The following is a 14,157-nucleotide window of genomic DNA, read 5'->3' as shown; positions in this document are numbered from 1 at the left end:
AGTACCTCAGAAGACAGCTACCATTACGTTATACCAATGCTACATGTACTGACTTTTTGGTTTTAATTTAGAAGTGCTTACTGAGCTAATGAAGAGTCTATTTGTAAAAATCTACCACAGTGAACCTAAGGGCGGGGCAGGGGTGTGGGAACCCCTACATCATTTTGTGACAATTACCTTTTGCGAAGCGTACAGACAATTCAGTTAGAGCCATGGACTAAAGAAATAATTTTCCTACAAGTAAGAACATAACCAGGGTTACACAGTTCCCTACTTCTTTCTCATTCTTTCTGCTCCAGGCTAAGGTCTATTTCCATTCCTTCAATAATTGCCAAAGGATTAGATCTAGCCAAAGTACATCCATGGATATTGTTTATGGCAGATTTTTCGGTACCTCACTGACATGTTCGAGCTGCCTTGATCTATCAGGTCAGCTATGTCAGGAACAGCATACATTGCAGCAATCACAAAATAAACAAATTACCAAAAAAAAAAGTCTCTTTGAAACGTCAGACTTTGTCATTAAGACATGCTAGTCTGAAACCAGGAATGGAAGCTGAAGGATTTTTCAGAGAATTGGTTGTCTGCCAGCTCCTGCTTTCCCACAGTGAAAGCTTTGAAGCTACATTACCAGTGAGAGCAGTGAAAAAGGAGGACAGGGAATTATTTGAGGTGGGCAAAACCTTTATTTCCAGCTCTAAATTAACACTTAAAATTGCATGCCTGGAAACAAAGGGGCAGCCAGCACACATACTGAAAACATTAGGCACACCCTCCTATAAAATCAGCTTCTTTAAAAGAACATTTAATGAGTAAGCAGAGATTAACACACAAAAATGCTGCATCATCTGCATCGCAGCCGGTTGATTAGACGAAACATGTCCCAGGAGAACGAGGAATAGAAAACTGCATTTCTCTCGGAAGCTCTGTGGGTAGCCTAGGCCAGCCAAGTTTTCTCTGAATCTTTTTCCAAGTTAAATTAATCTGCCCTAAAATCTGCTAGTTCGAAACTGCTGCTACTATTAGCCTGGAAAAGGAACTCTGAGAGAAACACTTTGAAATTGTCAGGTTTGGTCCTGAGCAAAGACTGAAGTAGCTCATCCACATCAATGAGTTGGCTGGCAGAGGACTGGATGTGTCCTTCGCATTTGACCCTGATACAAATGATATGTTTTCTTTTACAAGTCCTGCAGCATCAGGACTCAATCAAGTTAAAGAGCTGATTTTTACCATCCTCTAAAATTGGACATTCTGTATGTTTATACAGAAAATGGCTCACAGTACTGGAGAGCACGGACATGAATTCATTATCTTTCTAGTACAAGATCATACGATGTGTAACAGCACTACCAATCATCGTGTCCAATGAAAATAATGATTATAAGTGTTTCCATCTTATTAACTTCTAACTATACAACAGTTTTATAAAAAGACTTCTTGAGGACAAGCTATATATACACCCGAGTCATTTTCCTTTTTATACCATTGCTTAGACTGTATAGCAAGCAATTGTCCTAGATAGAAGGGACCATTCAGCAACTGCCAAGCCTTGGACTTTACAGTTCTCCAAGCTTGCTTTAACACAAGTGAATATATAACAGATATTTTTTTTTTGAACCCAGAAAAGTTGGCTGTTAAGATGGGGTAACAGTCAACAGGGAGACCGCCGTTTTCCAGAAAAGGTTTGGAAAGTGTCATCAAATTACAAGGTGGTAATGAGATTTGAGGGTTGTTTTTTTTTTTCAACATGTACAGGTGTCCTGCTAATCTGATATGCCAGTGCCAGACTGTGCCTCCAGAAATAATTAACAATAGCAGTGGCACAGGTACTCCATCAGTAGAAGCACTGGAGAGTAGTGAATCCATGCAAAGATTGTACAGGTAGAAGAGAAAGATCATTACAACAGATACACTAATAGGCTAGCAGTGTATTAGTGTGTGAAGTTCAGTTTTGCAGTTTCATCTCTTTCCTGGGCTTCATGTCAGCAAAGGAGGTTTGAATAATTTCAAGGAAATCAGTTATGATTTTTGACAGCTGTTTTTATTTAATTTTAAAATTTTATTTTAAAGGTCTTATTATTTTCTTTAAGTTACAACCTTTGGAAACTACAGAAACTTATTTTACTGTAGAGCACCTAGCTGCATTTTTTCCCTGACAATCATATTGTGTTGTCTTTGTTTCTAAGTGGAATGAGCACAGCTTCTACTGGCTATTCACTTCATTGACCAGCAGAAAAACAATTAAAATTCTCAGCCCACAGATATTCATGCATGGACACTCATGCCGCTTGAACTCCAGCTGAAAGTTAAAAATGAAGACAGGCTACTTGAATTTTTACTTATGCATGCATAAATACCCACCTGAATTTCCTGAAATCCCTCCCATGTTCTCACAGAGTCACCTTTTAGCAATAGTCCACAGCACTGTGGCCCACTTCCACAGTAAATACTTTCTCTGAGCACTTTTAAAGGAGATCAAGTTAGTCAAAAGGCTATGAAATCAAATTTATATTTGCAAAATGACTTAATGGAACAGCCATGTGAAAAGGCCAGCCACCACCAGTGGTTCTCTAGGCTACAACAGCTTCCAGGCAGAGTTTCATTTTGTCCTATAGGGCTCCATCTTGCTTGAATTAATTGCACAACTGAATTTTTCTTCCTCTGCATAGTATTATCTTAGTCGTGAGAGAGAAAGATCCTTCCAGAAGAGCCTCAATTTTTAAAAGCTACACAGAAAGATTCAAGAGTTTCTTCTTGCAAGACATCATCAGTCATGGAAGTCATTCTTCTACATGTCATCTGATAAAACGCGAGTCTCAATCCTAACACCTGCTGTAAAGCCCAGGACCACCCCTCAAAAGTAAGTATCAGCCAATAGTCAGCCTAAATCGGTTTATTATCATCATGCCTAGTCTCAAGCATTAGTAATCAGTTATGTGTATTTTTCTGATTTAGGGGTTTGGACAAGTGTTGCAGTCAATTTTTGAACTGGCATCCAGTTGGAAATTCAGCAGATAGAGACCAAATCCTGGGCTGCATCCAAAGCAGCATAGCCAGCAGGTCGAGGGAGGGGCTGTGCCCCTCTGCTCTGCTCTCATGAGACCTCCCTGCAGTGATGTCTTCAGCTTTTCAACACAAGGACACGGACCTATTAGAGCGAGTCCAGAGGAGGCCACGAAGATGCTCAGAGGGCTGAAGCCTCTCTCCTATGGAGACAGGATGAAACAGCTGGGATTGCTCAGCCTGGGAAAGAGAAGCCTCCACAGGGATGTCATAGCAGCTTTCCCATACTGAATGGGGCCCGACAAGAAAGCTGGAGAAGGACCTTACAGGGCCATGTAGTGATAGGACAACAAGGAATGGTGGTAAACTGACAGAAGGTAGATTTGGATTAGATATTAGGTAGAAATTCCTTACTGCGAGTGCGACAGGACACTGGCAAAGGCTGCCCAGAGCAGCTGTGGGTGCCCCATCCCTGGCAGTGCTCAAGGCCATGTTGGTTGGGGCTTGGAGTAACCTGGGGTGGGTGAAGGTGTCCCTGCCCATGGCAGGGGGCTGGAACTAGGTGATCTTATAAGCTCCCTTCCAACCTAACCCATTGCACGGGAAGACATACAAGGCTTTGTGTGGGAAGACTGTGGAGGAAAATGGAGGTGTTATTCCTTCATAACTCCAGAAATAGGTTAAATACTGGATATGGGACATAATGTGCTGCAGGAATACTCCCCAAGCTTCTCCTCCAGAAAGGAAAGTGAGTCTTTATTTAGTGGGAACACATCCTCAGGAAATATGGTTTGGGAAGGTAAAAACTGAATCAAGAAATAAGCCCGTGTCTCCTTCTAGGAGAGCAGATCATCCATGGGAGTGAGTGGGTTTGGCTGGGAAAAGCTCATCTCTGCAGAGGCAGCCTGGAGCCCAGAGCACATATGAGCACAGAACCATTGAGGAGGGAAAGCATCTGTAAGTCCCAGCTGGAAATGGGAAAGTGAAGCTGACCTTTTAGATTAAGTTTCAATAGATTTGCAGCAATTTCCTTGCATTTCCTTAGAACCAACTTTTATAAACGTTTGTGCCAGCATTCTCCCTTTTGGATGCTGCCATTAACCCTTTCATTCAGGGTTCACTTGAACCTGGTTTGCGCCGACAGTGATTGCTAGATAGCAGGCAAGCATCCCGGCATCTCATGCAAAAGCATGCAGTGAGCAGGAGGGCAAGGAGGAGGAAAGATGAAATGTAGCATGTGCAGGAGGAGGGGAATAGGGGTCACAGGAAAGACCGTAATTCTGACCCTGTTTTCTGGGATTTGGAAACTCATGCAGCCCCAAGATGGACAACTCAGGAAAGGAAAGAACCTTTCCACAGCTGGGAAAGGCTCAACCACCACACAGGAGCAAAGGAGAGGGTGACTGATAGGGCTGCTGAGGAAGGCCTTAAAAAAATAAAATAAAATAGCTGTTTAAGGTGCAATAGTGGCTGTAAGGTATTAAAAGCTGGAAAGCTACCGCTGAAGTGGTGAATGATCTTACTAGCTGCTATTCAGGGACGAGCAGTAATAAAAAACCAGAAGTCCTGCCTACTGTGAGGCTATAGGTCTGATAACGTGCCTGGCATTTAGGCTCAAGGCTGAGCAGAATGAACTTCTAAATGCAGAATTCTTGGTTTCCATGACACAGATTCACATACCTACATAGGTCTGCTTGTTTCTACTCGCCTCTGTCTTTACCCCAATAAAAATGAGATGAACAGCATTTGCTGCTGAGCTACCAGCTGCACCAAGTTCAGGTGTTACAGCATCAACCATGCAGGGCAACATCTGACCCCCAGTGTCTGCCTGCCTGGGATGGCACTACAGAGTAAATTAAATGAACACCTTTCCACTTTGCAACAATGGGAGAGTAGTGAATTGCCAAAGCTAAGTCCTTCCCAGGGTGTAAATCCAGCTGAAGTCCAAGAACCTAAAGACAGATGCTCTTCTTCAACTCCCTGCTTTAATTGCAAAGTAAATGGAAGACAGATCCAGGTTAACTCTGCTTCTATCTTTATAGACCAACACTTAGCTAGCATGGCTTGCAAAATAAATATAAAACCAAACAAAGTAATCACACACATCCCCAGTGTACCTGGGGATTACAGGCAAAACTGCCCTAGAAATCTATTATTGTACTGTCATTTGATGATGACCAAAAAGAAGAAACTAAACAGGAAAGATGACCAAATCAAAAAGCTTGGAAAAACTTTCTCAAAAAATGGCTGGATTTTTGACTAAATCCTTTTTCACCCCAACAGCTTCATAAATACCAGGCTTTCTTGCATTCAAATTCCCCCTACCACCACTTTTTTTTTCCCGGGTAGTGAAACAGCCTTGGCCTTTGGCTTTTAATTTCACACCAGCTCAAGGCAAGAGTCAAAGTTTCCACTGACTGCGGCCCATCGGCAGCCTGCCACAGTTCAACAGCTCCTCGACAGGAGGGTTGTGACCGTGCCCTTTAAAACCTTCACAGTTTAGAGATCTTTCACATAGAGCACTCTTTTCCAGGAGACTGGTTTGCATGCTGCCCCTCCAAAAATGTTCTTTCCTCCTGCCTCTTGTGACTTGCATTAGTCTAATTTTTTCATAATTTTTTCAGCTCAAGGCTGACATGGGGAAGGCTGGGCAATTTAGTCACCCAGCAGAGTGCTTACAGTTACACAAATGATGATAAGAGCGTGTTGCTGCACTGCTTTCTACCTTAAGTAGGATTAATGGAAGAAGGCAAGCCTGCTGAAAAGAGAGCATTGAGGAGACTCCAGCCTTGATCCAAAAAGAGTTTGGGGCAGGTTCTGGGATTATGCACCTGACCGTGGCTGCCCCTGTACGTACCTGCCTTCCTGGCGGAGGTGGCAAGAAGAAATGGGAAGTGGCTATGCCCCACACTAAGGCTTTACCTGCTGACGGAGCCGGGCAGGGCTGCTGGGTTTTGCTCACTTGCAGGCATGAAATGGAGTGGGAAAAGGCTTCGGGTAAGCTTGGCTGGAGGAGACTTGGGTAGGGTCAAATTGGGGCACGTGTTTATTAAACAAGGGGCAGCACGTTTGTGATCGTGACCAGCAGCCAGGGGAGGGGAGGGAGAAGGCAGGCAGGGCACTGGTGAGGCAGCACAGCCTGCAGCTGGGACACCTGCGAGGTCAGGTGAAGCAGAGACTGCCCACCCTTGGTTTGAACACACATGATTTATGCGGAGTCTTGTTTCCAAAGAAACCTGGCTCACAGGGCTTTTAGGTGTCATCATGGAGGAGAAATCTGTGCTGGGGGCATTACTCCTGTCTGCTCCAAACTCCCCTGCTCTTTCCCACCCAAAGGGCTCCAAGGACCCATGCACAAGTTGGGAAATCCCCCTTGAAGGCATTAGAGGTGCTGGACTTGGGTCCCAGGAGGCTGGAGTTTGGTGGGAAAGGGGTCGTACCCAGCATATAAGTCTGTTCACATCAGGCTATTGCACAGGGAGTAAAAATAATACAAAATGGTCTCTTTACAAAAATAAGCCTTGCAATTCCCTCCTTTGGAGGTCTCTGACAACCCCCATCCCTTAGCTCTCAGAAAGCAACTCCACCTCAAAAATCACTTCTTGAAAGAATGGTTACAGCAAAGAACAAACTCCCTATTTCTTACACCTCCCACACAGAAATGTCAGAAAGGTACTGCCAAAACATTTTCCACGATGACTGGCAACTTGCTTGCATGCCAAGAGAAAGGAACTTGTAAGAACATGCAAAAGTGTAATCTTGCCATTCCCTGCATTTAAAAAGTTTTTAAAAGATGCTAACTATTTTTAATTGAGTTTGAAGAAGAAAGCTACACTATATTGGTTCTTTTTTATTTTAATTTTGTGCAACTCACCCATGTCTAGTCTTGTACCAAGAACAAGAGTTAGAGTACACCCTGCACAGGTAAAATTTAATTAGCTAACACTTGCTTATTATCCTAGACTGCCATTTGCATTCCCCGTGCCCTGTTTAGGAAGTGATGGTGTATGTTCTGCAGTTCAAGTGTTATTTATGTACCCTCCCATCATCACTTTGTCAAAAACAAATGTCTGAGGTGAAGAAAGAAGCCTGCACTGCACTAATTGCTCATTGATACCCTGGTCGGGCTTACCAGCCTTTTTTAAAAACAGTGTTAAAAGACACCATAGACCAGTATCTCTATCCTGCAAGAGCCAAATTATTTCCGCCTGTTGATAAGCATGTTTCTCACAGACAGAAAAGACAGCAGCTGATATCCAAGCCTTATTTTTTTTTTTAAATATATATTTATATTCGAGGGCACAACTGTATTTCCTTAAATCATGTCAGTAGTAGGAAAGGTCTATGATTTAGGAGTGATGGCAAAGTCAATGAGTCTTATGTCAACATCCTTTGTCCAAATCTAATTTGATAGTGATGAAAAGGTGTCACTTAGTGATCCCTCTACTTGAGATAAATTTATGGTAAGACACTTGATAGGCAGGAGCTTAAAATAGAAAAGCTTTTCTTATACCTGTGGCAGCATCAGCTGCACTTTTTCTATAGATAAATAGAATACCAATGACATCAGTTCAGGCAAATAAATCAGCCCATACTGTTTTGAAGGGATCAATTGATCAAATGGAAAAAAAACCCAAAAAACAAAACACCAACGAACAAACTGAAAAAACTTCTTCCCCCCAGCCTGCCTCTTTGCTATCACAGCAGAAACTTCTGAGGACACAACTCTTCCAACAAACCTCATTTCCCCCCCAGAGGAACAGCAAGCCTTCTTCACAACACCTCACAAAAGGATGGTTTCAAGCAAGAGGAACATACAGAAAACTAACCTCAAATTACTTACTTGCCAGACTAATTCATGGTGCTTGCTTTCTTTCAAACAGTCACTCCACTCTTGGCCTCCCCTCCAGCCCTTACAACCTCTCTCCAGCTCCAAGGCTCTTTGCAGAAGCAGAGAGAAGCCCACTGCTGTTGGTTAGAGGCCCTTCACCAACCCACAGCCTACCAGGGCTGTGACCCCAACAACATGTGCTCAGACACACCTGTATAATAAAGCTACAGGTGAAGGAAGTGAAGCAATTACCATTATTGATGCAGGCTTACCCTTGGCTTTGGAGAAGTGAGGAAGATGCTTTGGCACAAGTGTAGAGGATGAGAGAAAAGCGGCAGTGGAGATGTATCATCACCTGGCCTTGGTTTGTGGTCCCTCCAGCCTTGCCTAATTCTCCTGCAAGGGACACATTGGAGTGTATGAAAACAGAATTAACCCTGTGAGTAGCATTCTTCACCCTGCTCTAAGGAAATACTCTAGAGTTACAGACAGCAGTGGAACTGAGATCAGCTTGAAATGGAGGTATACTGAAGCTACTGGTGTTGTACTGATAGCTTAAAAAATCCAAACAAGAAAAAAAAAAAGCTCATTTTAAGCTGCTGGACCCAAGCATGGTCTTCACAACCCTTTTATCTTTTCTAGTTGGGGAATGTTCTTTTTTAAGCTGAGTAGTAATTGATATTGAAGGAAGAGCTCCAGGGCATTAACTAGTCCATACTACCTCTCAGTGTTGGGGAGTTAAAAACGGGGAGCGTTCTTCCACACACAGCTAGCTGTGCTCATGGTATGTAGCTCGTCTTTCTGGTCCCTTACACTGATGCCTGTTGGAAAGCAGATGCGTAGAGGGCTGAAACCCTCACTGAAGCCACAGAAAACTGCGAGTGGTCAAGTATATGAATGCCAGGCAAACTATTTGCTCTGACAGTGGCTGCTTTTCCTTCATTTTTGTCTTCCCTACAGGATTCACTTTTTAAATGGTTTATTTACGGGTTTGGCTTGTATATCTAACTGCACCCAGAGAATTCCAGCTCAAAAATTTACGTGTGCTTAGTAATTTTAAGCTCCACACATGAGGCAACGTGTGCAGACAGAGAGAAAGGGGGGAAAAAATGATTCCAAGTATGTTGCCTCTCTGAAGAGCTGCTTTGAGATTGATAGTTTTACTGTGCAGATCCACACCCCATTAACCCTCATAGCAGTAGGCTGCCATTAGGAATTTTGCCCTTCTTTTTTTCCTGGGTTGCCAATGAACTGAGGCCACGTTGCAGAGGGAAGGATGCTGATGCTGCTTGCCCACCCGTGGCCCTGAGGAAACATCAGGAAGAGGTCAGTCCCACTCAAACCCCACTGCCAACTGTGTTTGTACAGGTCTCACCGATTAGGGCAGAATTTGGCTTGCAGAAAAAGCTGAGCCCTACATGCTGGGGAAAACCGATGGGTTGGCTTGGGGATCTCATGAGGACGTTTGTAAGGCTGGCTGCAGGTGGGGTCAAGGGCAATTGGCTGTTTATATATATATATATATATATTTTTTTTTTTTTGGTGAACTGAACATCCCTGGTGTGTGTTCTGGGTCTAGCTGGGATGGAGTTAATTTTCCTCCTAGCAGCCCATATAGCGCTGTGGTTTGAATACCTCTTTTTCAGGGTTGTGCTTCACCCTTTGCCCCTGCCACATCTCCTTTCCCAGAAGCTGCCCATCACAGACCTGTCTCTCACATCCATCCTACCTGCGTGAGGGCTTCTCTGCAGCATTTCAGGAAATGGATGAGTGCATCAACTTATTTGTGGCAACTTTTTGTAAACAGTGAGGAATGTGCGGCCATATGGAGCTGTGCACTGAGCTAACAGGCTGGTGTGAATCCTCTTCTGGGAAGCTGGTCTCTCTGTCAAGGAAAAGCAAAACAAAAGAGCTCAGCAAATGTGCACCCAGGATTCTCCAGATGATAAAAGCTCAGAATAAGGGGCACTACCTCGCATATGCTGTGTGTAAGCACAAGGACAGTTACTTCAGCATAACTTACACAGAATAACCTGAAGCCTGACAACCCACCACACTGCAGTTTGCTGTCAGTAACTGCTCCCATTGCAAAGGAGGATTTCGGCTATGGAGGGATTTGTCTGAGGTTTTGATGGGAAACCGGAGCTCTCAACCATGGGCAGCCCTGCTCATTTCAAGGAGTGATACCTCATGTGCCATTGACAATACTTTAGATAGTCTTTTAAGTCTTTCCCCTTTTCTAGTACTTATCAAAGGACTAAAAGATGGCTGCAAAGATCTACAGGGGCACTTGATTAACAGGGGAGAGGAAGACAAAGGATGCATAAATCAAGGAGAAAAAGTCTTTAAAGACAGAGTGAGACTGTAAAGTAACTTGCTCACACAAAAGGAGATGCCAGTAGTTAAAATTTCATGAAGGGGCTCTGGCTTTCAAAGTTTGGAGGGCAATGTGGAGAGTGTTTCTGATACTTCAAAACCAGCTACTACAATTTAACAAAATAATACTAAAAAACACACTGAAAAAAGAGAATGTTTGGTAAAGACACTCTTACCAGCAACTATCCAGCCTATTTGAGTTATACCTCATGGCAAACCATCTGACACCACAAAAATCTGCAACTTCCATTTGCTATCCTTTTTTTTCTTTCCCCCTTAACTATGCCATTTCTACATTGGCCTGCAAATTATTTCTGTGACCCCCAGACTGTGACCAGAAAGAGCTGTGCAAATGCTTTAAAAAAATAAATACTTGAGAAAACTGCTTATCATATTAATTATTTCTGGTAAATGCTAAATTATCCTCATATTATTTTGTGAAGAAATTGTACAACAATTAGCAAGTAATGGCATCTTCAGTTGCATAAATCCAATTTTCCAGCATTCTATTGGCTGCCATACAATGGTCCATACAAATCCTAACTTCTCCCTCTGGTAAAGCACTTCCCTATATTCACCAGACAAAAGTAAATCTTACAAGGTTTGATAGAAAAGCTACAATCTATTTTACTTTTAAAATTAGAAGTATTTCTTGGATTTTTTTTTCAAGTGTCTGAATAGGATTTAAGACTCATAGTTCAAAGAAAAAAAGTTCAACCTAGTATTCTCTCACTTTTGTAAAAGCACCCCAAAAGATTGTTCCTTCCTCACAGCCCACAGCTGCAGCTTCTTGAGGTCAAAAACTTGACTATCATATAAATTATATATTTTAATGCCTGGAGAACACAAGTGGATGTCCTTACTAACAATTCTACACTTACAGGTAGGAGTTACCTCCATGTATCAGGGCGCAAATCTATCAGCTTCCAAAATCAGGACCCTCATCTTCATGCTGTGCGGCTCTTTGCCTGTAGCCTAATAAAACTTTATCCAGGCCAGGCGAACAACAGAAAAATATAATTTAAGGAACAATACTGCCTTGACCCGCAAAGAAGAGGGAGTGAGATGGATCTTAATCACCCTCTTCTGCATCTGAGTTCAAGTGCTATGAAGTTATAATGCAAACATTGAACAGTCCTGAATTGAATGAAGTAAAGATAATTCAAGGACAAAAAGTTGTTTGCAGCCAATATAGATATTTGAAATCTTCTCAGTAGTTCTTTAAAAATCTCATTACAAGCTGAAATGGGTATTATTTCTTGTGGTGCTCTTACAATCCCTGAGTTTCTTCATTGTTTCATTATGTGTGTTCTGAATACAGAGATGGGAACTCCCAGAGATAAACTACAGAACCCTGTAGGATACAAGATATCCATAAATAATTATTTGGTTATTTTATTCTCTAAAAAAATGACTCTTGCCTGAAATATTTAAATCTAGATGCACTCCAAACCAGGAACAGTAAAAGGGCTTTGGTGAGTGCTGTAGCATTACAAGAAGGCAGTCACTACTTCTAATTCAAATCTAGTGTTAGTACTTGACATTTTAATTTTTTTGAAGATGATAGGTAAGCTAGAATATATGGTATGTGAACTCTTTCTTTTTTCTTTATCCCTTATTATGGCTACAAATATCCCAGTAAGAAACAAAGTATCAAAGCTGCATTTTGAAATAAATTGCTGGGATTCACTCATGTATCGGAAGCAAACAAACCAAGCAAAACAAACAAGGAAAAAAAACCAGCCCAGAAAACTATCTGGTAAGTATATGAAAGCATAGTTTTGCATTACAAAATAATCTTGTATTCTATAAAACAGCAGGATTGCTTTAAAGCAAAAAGGGTGACTAATTTTCTGTCTACCATGGATGCATTCACAGCTTGTTACTGGTGTACTCAGGTGCACTGGGTCTGCGGGAAGGTGTTAGTGCCGGGGGGCTACGGGGCGGCTCTGCCAGAAGGTGCCGGAAGCTTCCCCCGTGCCCGATGTCACCGGTGCCAGCCCAGCCGGCCCCAGCGCTGGCCAGGGCCGAGCCCAGCAGCCGCGGTGGCAGCGCCTCGGGGGCGGCGGGTGCGAGGGGGGAAATAAAATCCCCCTGCCCCGGCCGGAGCGCGGGGGGAGGCCGTGCGAGAGCCCCAGCCCCCGGGCACCAGGCGGGGCAGGGGGAGGCCGGGGGGCTCCAGGCGCGGAGCAGAGCCCCCCCCGGCAGCCCTGGGGAGCCCCCGGCCAGGCGGGCTGGGGCAGGGGGCGAGGAGCCCCCCACGGGGGGCAGGGGCGGCAGGGACAGCTGTGAGGGACTGACCCCGGCCCCACGCCGCTGTGGGCAGGGGGAGAGGCGCCGGGGGTGAGGGTGGGCCTGGGGAGACGGGAGGGTGGGGGGAAGGGGTTTTACTGGTAATAAATTAAACTCCCCAGGTTGAGTCTGTTTGCCCGTGCCGGTAACCACCGAGTGACCTCCCTGCCCCCATCCCGACCCACGAGCTGTTCCGTACCCCTTCCCTCGCCTGCCCAGCTGAGGAGGGCAGTGATGGAGCAGCTGGGTGGGCACCTGGGGTCCGGCCAGGGCCAACCCACCACATCACGGAGAGATGTTATGTTTCCTTTGGCCGTACTGCTGAAGGGAAGGCTGTGGTTCGGGAGCCCAAGGGAAGAGAACGGGGAACCTTCTGCCCTGCAGAAGACGGGCTTTGGCATATCAGCTTCACCTAAGCTCTTAACTGGGACAGGATATTCTGTATCAATCATTGCAAATTGTATGACACTATTAATACAAATGTTCTGCAAAGATAATGGCCAGTCCTGCTTATCTGCCATAGTAATTAAAAAGCTCTAATAAAATAATATTGAGATAAATTTCAATGCTTTGTATGGTGGAGCTCCTCACAGAAAAGTAATTTTTTTACAGCTTTAGCTTCAACTTGTTACCCATTTTTGAAAGCTAATGCCATGGTAGATTTTAATAATATGACTAGTGCACATATCTATGCTGCATTAATTATAGATTTACAACTCCACAGAAGACACCCACAAAGAGGGCAAATACAAGAAATATCATCGGAAAGGGAAGTGCCTATCACAACAGCAGCATTTTCATTAGGTTTAACTATTCTTGTCCAGCATTTGTACACATTAAATTATCACCATGATTCCTTAGCTCTCCTCCTTCCCTAGAGAGCTCCATGGATCTAGCTGACACTCTTGTAGGACTTACTGCTTCTACAGAATACTAAACAAAGATCTAAATAATTTCTTTACTCTGGCATCCTAATTAGGACCATATGAAGTTCCATGCTCTCAAGTCATAAAGTCTAAAGTCAATGGAGAACCAGAATGGAGTTTGCTACATTTTTTTTTTTTTTTTTTTAATATGGCTTTCTCATTCTGTGTCAGATTTAGTGCAAATCCCTGCCAAACCCAAATTTTTGCAAAAGACTCCATAATCAGATGGGAAGATTTTTGATGGTACCACAGGACTCTTCTGACACACAGTCACCTTTGCCTAGGAGACTCCTGCTGCTAGAAAGCCTGGAAGCTTTAATTTTGCTTGGCTGGTTCATGAGCAGAGCTGTGGCGGGGAACAGAAAGAGGCATTAGGATACACAGGGAGGGGGGGGAGAAAACATAATCTCGATGCCAGCAAGAACAAACTGCTGATATGACTGATCTTAAATCTTCTTCCTAGGTGGGAGACTATAACAGAAAACAGCTGAGATTTTCACCTTGGAAAATACTAGTGAACTGGAAAGGGTATTAGAAAAAATTAAAAACACTAGAAAAATGAATGCAGATTGTACTTTGCTGATACAGAAATATGAAACAGCAAAAATTAATGTGTGTCTCTACTGAAGTTGCTGATTTCTTTTCTCACTTGCATTATACTACCTAACCAAAGATATCACAGTTAAGGAGAGAAAGGACATTTTAAAGAAAATGGTATTTGGCCAGGGA

General features: G+C 43.4%; 1 long non-coding RNA gene across 1 annotated transcript; it reads left to right on the top strand.

Annotated features, from left to right (window-relative positions):
* Positions 1 to 4,772: 4,772 nt before the first annotated feature.
* On the top strand, positions 4,773 to 10,595 carry LOC114016221 (uncharacterized). The gene is made up of 2 exons (XR_008730995.1): positions 4,773 to 9,160; positions 9,481 to 10,595. It is a non-coding gene; the product is annotated as an uncharacterized LOC114016221 (long non-coding RNA).
* The last annotated feature ends 3,562 nt before the right edge of the window (positions 10,596 to 14,157 follow it).

This window comes from Falco cherrug, chromosome 2 (assembly GCF_023634085.1).
Source record: "Falco cherrug isolate bFalChe1 chromosome 2, bFalChe1.pri, whole genome shotgun sequence".
Lineage (NCBI taxonomy): Eukaryota > Metazoa > Chordata > Aves > Falconiformes > Falconidae > Falco > Falco cherrug.
Note: the sequence above shows the minus strand (reverse complement) of the source record. Positions and strands in the feature narration are given on the sequence as shown.